General features: G+C 49.4%; 1 pseudogene; it reads right to left on the bottom strand.

Annotated features, from left to right (window-relative positions):
* Positions 1–702: 702 nt before the first annotated feature.
* Positions 703–1,495, bottom strand: LOC110303000 (large ribosomal subunit protein eL8 pseudogene; annotated as a pseudogene).
* Between the last annotated feature and the right edge of the window lie 9,189 nt (positions 1,496–10,684).

Below are 10,684 nucleotides of genomic sequence, written 5' to 3'. Positions count from 1 at the left end.
CACCCATTCATGCACCATCCACCATTGATTAATCTAAGCCCGCACCCATTCGTTAATTCCTTTGCACACCCGGCAGTCTCTGAAGTGATTAAGTTGAAATCATAGGGTTTGGTGGATGTGGCCATGTTCTGAAATTCATGACAGAGGTGGAGGGAAAATCAGCCTAGCAAATGTGGAGCCTCACTGCAGCACACCACTGTGGTACCTTCAGTTTCTGAAGGTGCCATAAGTATACAAGAATATTTGTCACCTGGATGGATGGATGGATGAATGGATAGATGGATGGATGGCCCTGTGGTACTGAAAGTATAGCCTGGATTCAAACTTTTGCTTTGGCTACTTTCTGGCCTTGCATGAGTAGATCCAGGGTGCCACAGAGCCTTGGCTTATACAGTCTACTCCTCAACTGTCTCTCTCTGTGTTCAAAGCTGTGTGTGGGGCGCCTGCTCAGTGCAAACATTATATCTGGTGTTGGGTTCAAGTGCACTATCACCAGTGAAGACCATTGGTTTGTGAATGTGTGTGTGAGGACTCCTCAGGCTTCTGACCATGTTCATTAAGCTAATGACAGATGACAAATTGTCACTGTTTGCTTGAGAAACTGGACCAGGCTTTAAACCCCTTTGAAGGAACAGAGATTGATTGATTGATTGATTGATTGATTGATTTTTGTAATTATATTTAGGTACAGAAAACTTAGTGTACATTTAACCCAATTTAGTGGCGAGTTCTTTAGCCTTTGCTTTTTCCAGCTTGGCAATGCGAGCCACAGACTTAGGACCCAGAACGTTGTCTCCCCAGTGGCGACGGTTCTCATCATATCTGTCATTATAATTGGTCCTAATAGCTTCCACCAGCTTAGCCAGAGCACCCTTGTCTTCCAAGTTAACCTGTGTGAAGGCAACAGTGGTGCATGTCTTCCTGTGGACCAGGTGCCCCAGCCTGGCCTTTACCTTGACGATGCAGTAGGGCACCCCCATCTTTCGACACAGGGCAGGCAGGAAAGCCACCAGCTCAATGGGGTCTACGTCATGGGCAATCACTACCAGCTTAGCCTTCTTGTTCTCCACCAAGGTGGTGACTGTATTGACTCCTGCTCAGAGGACAGGTGGTCTCTTAGTTGGGACGTCACCTTTGCCAGCAGCTTTCTTCTCAGCATGGGCCAGTAGCCTTTGCTTTGTCTCTGGCCTGTACTTGTGGGCAAGCTTAAGCAGCTGAGTAGCTGTCTTCCTGTCCAGCACCTGGGTGAACTGGTTAATGGCAGAAGGGACTTTGAGCCGCTTGTAGAGGATTGCTCTTTGCCCCTGCAGCCTGATGTAGCGGGGCCATTTGATGAAGCACGTTAAATCTCTTTTGGGCTGGATGTCTTGTCTAATGCCGAAGTTCTTGGGCCTCTTCTCGAACAGAGGGTTGACACCTTCTTGGCCTCCTGCTTCTTGACAATGGCGGGTGCCGGGGCCACCTTCTTCCCCTTGGCCTTCTTCCCACTGGGCATCTTGCTCGGCTGCTGGAGAGAGCCAGAAAGAGATTTAGAGAGACAGAGATGTGCTTAAATAATTGCTAGAGGCCTTGCTCTGCTCCGGATCTCCTAGTACACACTGAAGCTTCTTAGGTAACAGTGAATGGCAAATGACCCTTGGAAAGGCTGCCTCTAAACTCCTGGAAGGCACCCCCGCCTGGCTTCAGAACCCTCTAGAGACTCTCTACAGGTTCCGAGAGCCAAGGAAGAGAGAGACTGGCAGATGTTAAGTGTGTTATTCAACTTTTCCCTTGTGACCAAACACCTGGCAAGAAGCACCTAAAGGACGAAGGGCGTGTCTTGGCTCACAGTAGGAGGAAGTACAGTCTATCACGATGGGCAAGGCTCGACCACAGACTCAGTCCCTGTCTGTGACAGCAGTGAGTACTTGGTCATGTCTCAGCAGACCAGAGAGGGAGTGAGGTTAGTTCTCAGCTTGTTTCCCCCCCCCCCCCCTTTTCCTTCTTTTGGTCATTCTAGCCTGTGGGATGAAGCCCAGGGTGGGTCTACACTCATCAGCTGAGCCTCTCTGGAAATGCCCACCACCCCCTTGGTGATTCTAAACCCACTAGACCTGACAGTGGTGACTAGCCAGACTGCTACACATACAAGCAGTGGAGTTTGGTGGTGGGTAGCCAGGTATGAATGGTCTGGTGTGCTACCCAGATGTGAGGCTGTGATAAGGGCCACTGGTCCCATCACAAGATGCTTGCCTGGATTAACTAAAAAGGTGTCCAGATCCCTAGGAAGCCAGCTCTTCTCTCTGGGCCCAGGAGATTGGGCCCTGGAGTCCAAGAAAGCTTTCTGCTAAATGCATGAGCTGCCAAGGTTAATGGGGGAAGACACCAGTGATGGTGGGGCGGTGATAGGCTCTGGACAGGTTTCTGAGGCTACCCAAGTTCTGTGTGATTATAATTATGTCTGTTGTCTTAGACCGGGGTGGTACCTTGGAAGACAGGTTTGAATGTCTCTGACATTTACCAACTCTGTAGCCCCCTTCAGAGTGTCTGATCTTTCCTGCACCAAGGATAAAGGCCACCTGGCAAATATGTGGGAGAGATCATGGGCTTATGATCTGACTTGTTAGTGCCTTGTCTGACATGAAGCAGCAACAGCAGCATCGTTGTCATCATCATTACCATCATCATCATCATCATCATCATTATTTAATTTTTCCAGCTGTCTCTTGTCTGCCAATGGTACACCAAAATTCTTTTCTAAACCACCATATCCTGGTGTTGGGGGCAGTGTTGGCTGCATGTTCAAGAACACAGTAGTCACTTGCCCCTGCTGACTAGGGAAAGCAGAGACATCTCACCCATAGTGAAAGAATTTCCTTGATAGGAATCTCACACCTACTCTCCCTAACAGCCATTCTTGTCACTGTCCCCAGGTGAGCACCTACTGTGTGCAGGCAGTATGCACTTCATATTGGCAGGGTGACTTCTCTCAAGATGCTGAAAAAATGGCTGGGAATGTAGAGTGCTTGCCTAGTATGCATAAAGCCCTGGTTCCGTTCCTACCATATATGTGTGCATGTGTGTGTGCATGTGTGCATGAGTGTGTATGTGTATGTGGGTGTATTTCTAGCATATATATTTCTACCTGATATATATGTATACATATATATATGTAGATATAGATATAGATACATATGATGTTTGTGTGTATGTGTGATGGCTTGTTCCTATAATTCTAGCACTCAGGAGTTCAAGGCATTCCCCTGCTTTATAGTGAGTCAGAGATGCTTGTCTGAGACTCATGACACGAGATCCTCTTGGAAGAACAAAACAGAACTCATGGTCAAAGAGGAAGATGAATTGAGCATTCTAGATTCTTGCAAGACCTCAAATGGGTCAGTAAAGCCCTCCCTGTCCGGTACCTGTACCTGAGCCCTTCATTTTAGGTCATTGTCATGGGTTCAGAGTTATAAATCTCTCCATGGCTCTTGATTATATATTGTAATTGTAAAATATATAAACACAAAGGATTACACACCTCTCTCTTAGTAGCACTTAATATTTTCCCTGTATACAGTAGGTGCTCAATGGATGTTAATAAACTGGTAGTTAGATTCTTCCTCATAGTCCACCCACCATCAATATACCTCACGTTTTGCCCTGCACCTCCAGTCTTGCCTGTCCTGAAATTCCCTCTGTTGGTCACAGCAAATAAAGACTTTCTTTCTGCCTACAGTAGCTGAAAGAGCCTGCATCTCCAAACCCACGCCTGCCCGCTTTGGCTTTTTTGGTTAAGAGAATCCAAAGCTGGAGTCCTGTGGTGGGTGTGCTCTTCCCTGTGGCAGCCCTGGGTCCCTGGGCAGCATCCAGAAGGCTCAGGACTCACAATCGAGGGCAGAAAACCTGCCTCCTTCCCTTCTTACACTGACCTCGCCAGCATCCTCCTGAGATCCTCCCTGCCTCAAAATAGCTCTCGCCTAGCATCCTGCCACAGACACTGTTTGCCAGGGCAGTGATGGGCTCGCAGGCTCAGGGCAGGATGCCAGAGGTCAAGCCTCAGGGAGAAGGGCCAGAAGCTGAGAAATGGGTGTGGGCCCTTGGCAAAGCACACTGGGTAGCGGGGAGGGTCCTGAGAACAGATATACGTTACCGTGGGATTTCCTAGACCACTTGAAGCCAGTACAAAGACCAGGGAAATTCATACATTCTCTGTCCCTGTTCTTACTAACAAATGAGGAACGGGACAATATGGGCTCCCCTGGCAAGGAAATAGCCCCTTCAGGAGTGTCGTCGTGCTGGGGCTGGGTGCGGCTGGAGACAGGAGTGTGGCTGTGGGACCCATCCCTTCTGCCTAAGACAGGTCTCAGCGGACTGGGAGGCTGAGGCTGTGAATATCAGTCTGGAAGGTTTGGGCAGCAACAGTGGGAATGCCGGGTGGTGTAATCCACGTTAGCCCCAGCTCGCAGACTCATGCTTAGAAGAGGGATGGAAGGGGAGAGGAAAAGGTTCTTTGGCCAGGCCAGTGGATGGGGCCACAGCCACCACCGCGCACGCACGGTTCAGACATTCTGTGAGGAGCACTATAAAGTACCCAAGAGCCCCAAGAGGCCTGGAACACAAGGCAAATGTCACCTAGGAGGTGACCTTCACAGTTTTACCATACAGAACAAACCAAGCAAGATAGAGGGTACGCGCAGTAAGACTACAGGTTCCTCTGCCGCCATGACCAAAGTCTAAGTAAAGGGAGTTCTAGGGTAAATATCTTTTACTGAGTCTATCACAGGAGCGTGGTGCAGGGCAGGGAGGTGGCTCTGCTGCCTGTGTCCAATAACTTCTTCTCTGAAGTCTGGCAGGTTCTTAGGCTTTCACCAGCATGAAAGGAGAGGGGATGAACGGGGAGTGGATGGTCGGAACTTGAGGAAGAGCCAAACTCCAGTCCTGTTCACCTACCTCTGGCAAGACTGTAGTAATTAATAGGATGGCACAGAAAGCCAGACAGACTTGTGCTGGGCAGTTTATGGACAGACAAACCTTTTAAACATCATGGTCCATACCTGTAATAATGTCAGTACTGGGGAGATGCAAGTAGGAGCATCAGGGGTTCAAGGTAGGCCTCAGCTAAATGGCGAGTTCAAGACCAGTCCCCATCTCAAAAAGGCAATAAGTAAGTCTGTATTTCCATGAAGGTTGGAGAAACAACATTGAAACCCCACCAACAGATCGCAGGATGTCGTGTTTGTTCTGGGTACGCCCAGAACAAAAGATTCAAGGAAAGGGGAGATGGGTATATCTGGAGCTGACCAGCAGTTTAAGGAACTTAGAGCCCTGAGTGGTGACAGGAAACAGATGGGCAGGGATCCTGGTGGAAAGAGATGTCAGAACTGCAGAGAGCCAGGCTTTGTCAGATACTGTGTATGTTGGGAGTGATTGACAGCCAGGCTTTGTCAGATACTGTGTATGTTGGGAGTGATTGACAGCCAGGCTTTATCAGATACTGTGTATGTTGGGAGTGATTGACAGCCAGGCTTTGTCAGATACTGTGTATGTTGGGAGTGATTGACAGCCAGGCTTTGTCAGATACTGTGTATGTTGGGAGTGATTGACAGCCAGGCTTTATCAGATACTGTGTATGTTGGGAGTGATTGACAGCCAGGCTTTGTCAGAGACTGTGTATGTTGGGAGTGACTGACAGCTTGTTACTCACTGTCCTCCTCTGATGGGACAGAAGCAGCTTACAGTTCAGGATGACACAGCTCCTCGGGGTGAGGAAAGCATGGCAGCTGAAGAGGTTTGGTGGCAGCCGGAATGGGAGTGGCTACCTGTTCACATGGCATTGGCCAAAACACAGAGAGATCAGAAATATCCAAGTGGGCTGTAATTCCCAAGGCCCACTACCTACTAAATCACTTCTTTTAGATAGGTCCACCTCCTAAAGGTTCTACAACCTTGCCCAAGCATCATTGTCTGCTGGGGACCAAGCATTCTAACACTGGGCACATGTCACATCCATACTAGAGTAATTGGTAATGACTACCTGGAGCCCAGTGCTGGGTCATCTTGCATCCAGAGTAGCAGAACATGTGGTAATCACTTAATAATGTCTGCTGAGCAAAAGGTGTGGTAATCGCTTAGTAATGTCTGCTATGGGTGCAGAAATGGTGAGCAGCTGGATCTCACACTCAGGCTGTGCTTCCCCACAGAGCATGAATGTAGCATCAGGGAAGGTTTAGGGAGGAAGGATGTGGTCCAGTCCAATGAGTACTTCAGAACAATGAGTTGTTGTGCTGTGGATGAAGCCTCCAAGGCAGGAACAGCCCCTTCCAGCACCAAAACTTGTGATCCTAGGAATAGGACTTTGTTTTCTCATGACCCCTTATTCGTGCCTGGCTCGGAACAGTGCCTCCCTACACCCCCAATCCCCAGCCTTGGTTATTTTCCATGGGTGGTGACAGCTGCTGCCACACACCCTAAACCTTTTCTTTGGCCAGCCCTGCCCTGTTTTTCCTGGCTTCCGATTGTTGCCCCCAACAGGCAACATGGGTAGAGCCAGTGGCCAGGGCTTTCGTCTCAGCTAGGTTCCTGTCACTACCTCTAAGCGGCAGCAGAGCAAATCCACAGCCAAGGGCCCTTGCTTTGAGGCCCTTATTTCAGTTTTAGCTTAACCAAGAAACGGGAGACTAGAGGCCAGGGGGTCCCTTGGCACGACTGCAAGAGAGGATTATTGTAGAGTATATTGTAGGTCACACCAGCGAGATCATTCAAACTAGAGGGGTGCTGTCTCCTGGAAGCTCCAAAACTCTGTTGAACCTGCAAGTAACTGCCAGGTTACTTCTGAGTCATCTTAGGCCATAAAGCAATTCCCCATGCTCAGCTAGTATGGAACACTATGTTACACGCTTGCTGACGCCCTTGATAGTCAAACTTGCCCTGCTTCTGCCGCAGCCCGAAGGTCATGGTTCCCCTGTGCTCACAACCCGGTACCACGCCTACTTTCTCTCTCTAGCCTGAGCTCTGCCAGCCTCCTGCTGTTCCTCTGTTCTATCAGTAAACCTGGGCCAGAACTGCTGGACCCTGCATCTCTCCTGCATCACCCCGCCCTGCCTGCCCCCTTCTGCTTCTGTTCTCATCTTCTCCCTGCTGAGCTCTTCAGTCTTCCCATCCTGCAGTGTCACCCCTCCGGCACCTTCCATCTATCACCTCCCACCTCAGCCATGTCCCCACTCCTGCTATGTGATCATATTGAGTACCTGGTACATGCTCAGTGTGTAATCCATGCATCTCTAATACGAATCAAGTCACAAACAGACTCAGGCTCACGCCTGCTGTGGTTTCTCGTAGGCTGTAGTCACTGGCTCCTTTGCTATCTGACATGGGTGCTATAGATGCTTGAGAGCAATCTCAGCATGGGCATGATAAAGTGGGAGCCCCTTTGGTGGGTTCCCAGCCTGGGAGATGCTCTGCCAGTCAATCGTGCTGGCAGCCTCCTCAGCACTTCACGGCCATGCCTCATAGGCCTCTCTTCTACAGGGGATACACAGCTCCAGCCAGCATCTTCCCCCACATCAGGCCTCCCCAAAATTCTGCAAGTTACCCAGTACCTAAGCAGGTTTTAAAAACTGTATGTGCGTGCATGCACACCCACATGCACACATACATGCACAAGAATGCACATGCCATGATGTGGAAGTCACAGGACAATTTGCAGAGATCAGTTCTCTCCTTCCACCACGTGGGTCTTGGGGTTCCAGACTTGGATCATCAGGCTTGAGCCATCTTACTGGGTATAGGAGGGCTCTTCGAGTCCATCTTTCCCTCACATCTCATCAGTCACAAGTGTCACTGAAGGGTGGCCTGGTGACCCAGGGCTAGAACTCTGTAGCCCTGGCACTTAGGGGGGTGGGATTGCTACAAATTAGAGACCATCCCAGGCTGATGGTGAGTTCCAAGCTACTGAGTGACAGTACATCAAAGAAAAGAGAACTGTTGGTTCCACTGTTGATCTTTCCCTATCCATAAGCACTGCTTTGTCCAGACTGCCACTATGTGCCACCTCCACCACTTCACACAGAAGCCAGGTGGTGTTTTTAAAGTTAACGCACAGCTCTTGCTAACCCAGAATTTCAGCATCCCACGTGACCCTTAGGATAGAGACAAAAATCCGCAAGGTAAAAACCCTTTACCCTTGCCTCATGTATTCCAAGCAGGCCCTCTGGGGACATTTGTATTGCTGGTGACCTGACCACCCTGAGACTGGCGAGGCTATGGAGCCCTGGCCACCTGGACCAGGGATGCTGGGCCTGAGATGACCAGCCAGTGCAAAGTTAAGATGTTTCCTTGTCAGTCCCAGCCCTTTGGGCCCTGAGGAGGCTGGGGTGTTAGTGCAGAAAGGGCTCTGTGCTACAGAAACTCTTGAGCAGCATCTCCTGCCCCGCTCATAGAAAGGCAGGCCAGCGCAGGAGAGCCCCAGCAGCCCACAGCTATCGAGTGGCCAGGTGCTGCCTAGCTGCAAGAGTGCAGTGTCTGCTCTTCCCCCCCCAATCCCCCCTCTTGGCCTGTTTTAGGGCCCCTGGGGGAAATCCTCTGAGGCTCATTTCTTCGCCATTTCCTCCTGAAAGCCTTTCCAGATTCCTGAAACGATGCTGATAGTGTGTTTCTCCTCGATCAGTTCTGATAACGTCCACCCCGGTGGTCGCAGAGATTTGTAAGGAAATAAAAATGAGGAACTAGAAAGTTCCGGGGGGGGGGGGTACAGAAAGCTTGCTCCAGAACCCCGAAGGCCTCAGGTAGCTTTTTGTCTCTGGACCTTGGTGCATGCGTGTGTGTGTGTGTGTGTGTGTGTGTGTGTGTGTATGAAGAATGGATGATGGTGAACCCTAACTTGTCAGCATTTGGTGGATGGAAGGCTTGCCTGGCAGAGTAGCTCCCCTCCTAGATACAGCCTGGAGAAGTACGCATGCTTATGACAGTTGCTCTCCACCAAGTCACTGCAGAGAAAAGTGTGCATGCATGGGAGAGGAAAGGCTGGCTAGGCAGCACTGGGACAGCAGCAAGGTAAAGGACAGGAGAGAGGGCAGCTATGATGTGACAGGAGAGTGTCCAGAGATGTCACAGAGCATTACAGTATAACATTGGCATCAAAAAGATGCCATCTACAGAGAGCATGAGTCGGCTGGACCTAGATCCGATCCATTCCAGGGATGGATCTATGATACGATAGAAAATCAATGGCGGGAGGGGGGGTTTGCAATACTAGGTATTTATATAAAGTCAGAAACTTCACAGTGTGCATAGGTATATGTCATAAATGTTTAAATATTTCACATAACCCAATGTTGTGACTTAACACCTGGAATCCTAGGGAGTGGAAGGCTGAAGCAGGGGGATTACAAATTAGGACCTTCTAGGTCACAGAGTGATTTTAAAGCTGGCCTATACAATTTGGGGAGATCCAGTCTCAAAAAAACAAGATAATACATAACTAAATGTCTGTCATGACAAGCGAGGCGGGGGTAGGGGGCATGGTGGCAGCCGAAGACCCCAGGTGCTCAGTGCTTAGATGACTATTTAGCTGGGTGCTATAGATGCCAGAGCTGTTACCTAAGCTTGTAACAACGTGATTGAAATGTAACCGATCTAAGTATTTTCTCTATTTAAATTGTACATTTTGACAGTTTTTTAGTATGATTGCAGAGTTGTGTCTTTATCCTGGCAACCAATTTTAGGACATTATTATCACTACAAAAAGAAACCTTTTTGCTCAGTTCCCGTCATTTCCCTCCCCTCCCTCAGCCCTCGTTACCTGAGCCTCCTTCTTCCCACTGGATTTGATGTAACATTTTCAAGGTTTAGCCATGTTGTAGCCAGTGTCAGAACTTCCCTGAAATGATTGTTAAGCCTCTTTGACTAGCTGAAGTATTTCAAGATAAAACATTTATTAACCATGGGGTTGACTAGAGAATATTACTAGATTAGTGGATATTATTAATAAATACTCCCTTGGGATCCTCTAACAAGCATGATGTGTGTCCATTTTGGGGCCTGAGTTCTGTTTCCACCTTGTGCTGGTGACAACACCAGGGGACAAATCCAGCCTGGGTTCAGCAGACGCCCCTCACCCCCAACATGGGCTCCCTTCTGCCCCACCCATCCTCTTCTGCTCAGAATTGCTACCTCTGAGATACTTTCCATATTTGGTACCACCCGTCAGGATTCCACAAGTGTGTGTCACACATTTACCTGCCGGAAGCTACCTTAGACCCTGCAGTGTGAGGGCAGAAATTATGGCCAATGCAGTGTGAGTTCTCTCCTGCTACCCACTCACCCAAACCCACCAGGACACAACAGAATTGCATGGCTGGACTCTGCCTGACTATGAACTCTTGCACTACTGGTGCCTCTGCCTCCTGGCTTGCTTATAGTGCCTTTCAGCAGTGCTTTGAGCCCACCTGAGCAGACAAACAGCCAGTCATCCAGCACAGCGTGGACCTTGAAGTCTGTGAGCACCAGTCTCCATCATCATGAGACGAAGATGCTGAGACCTCCCTGTAGCCCAGAATGCAGTAGTCAGTGAATGCAAGGGCCTGCTTGAATGTCTCTGGCCAGCCCATCATACAGGAGGATGTACTGTCTATAGAAGGTTGCTTACCTGACAGTGGCAATGGGTAGCAATGGGGAGTGTGGGCTCGTACCTCCAACACCCTGCATT

The sequence above is a fragment of the Mus caroli genome, unplaced genomic scaffold (assembly GCF_978045245.1).
Source record: "Mus caroli unplaced genomic scaffold, Mus_caroli_1 scaffold_9, whole genome shotgun sequence".
Classification (NCBI taxonomy): Eukaryota; Metazoa; Chordata; class Mammalia; order Rodentia; family Muridae; genus Mus; species Mus caroli.
The sequence above is the reverse complement of the archived record's forward strand: the minus strand, read 5'-3'. Positions and strand labels throughout refer to the sequence as shown.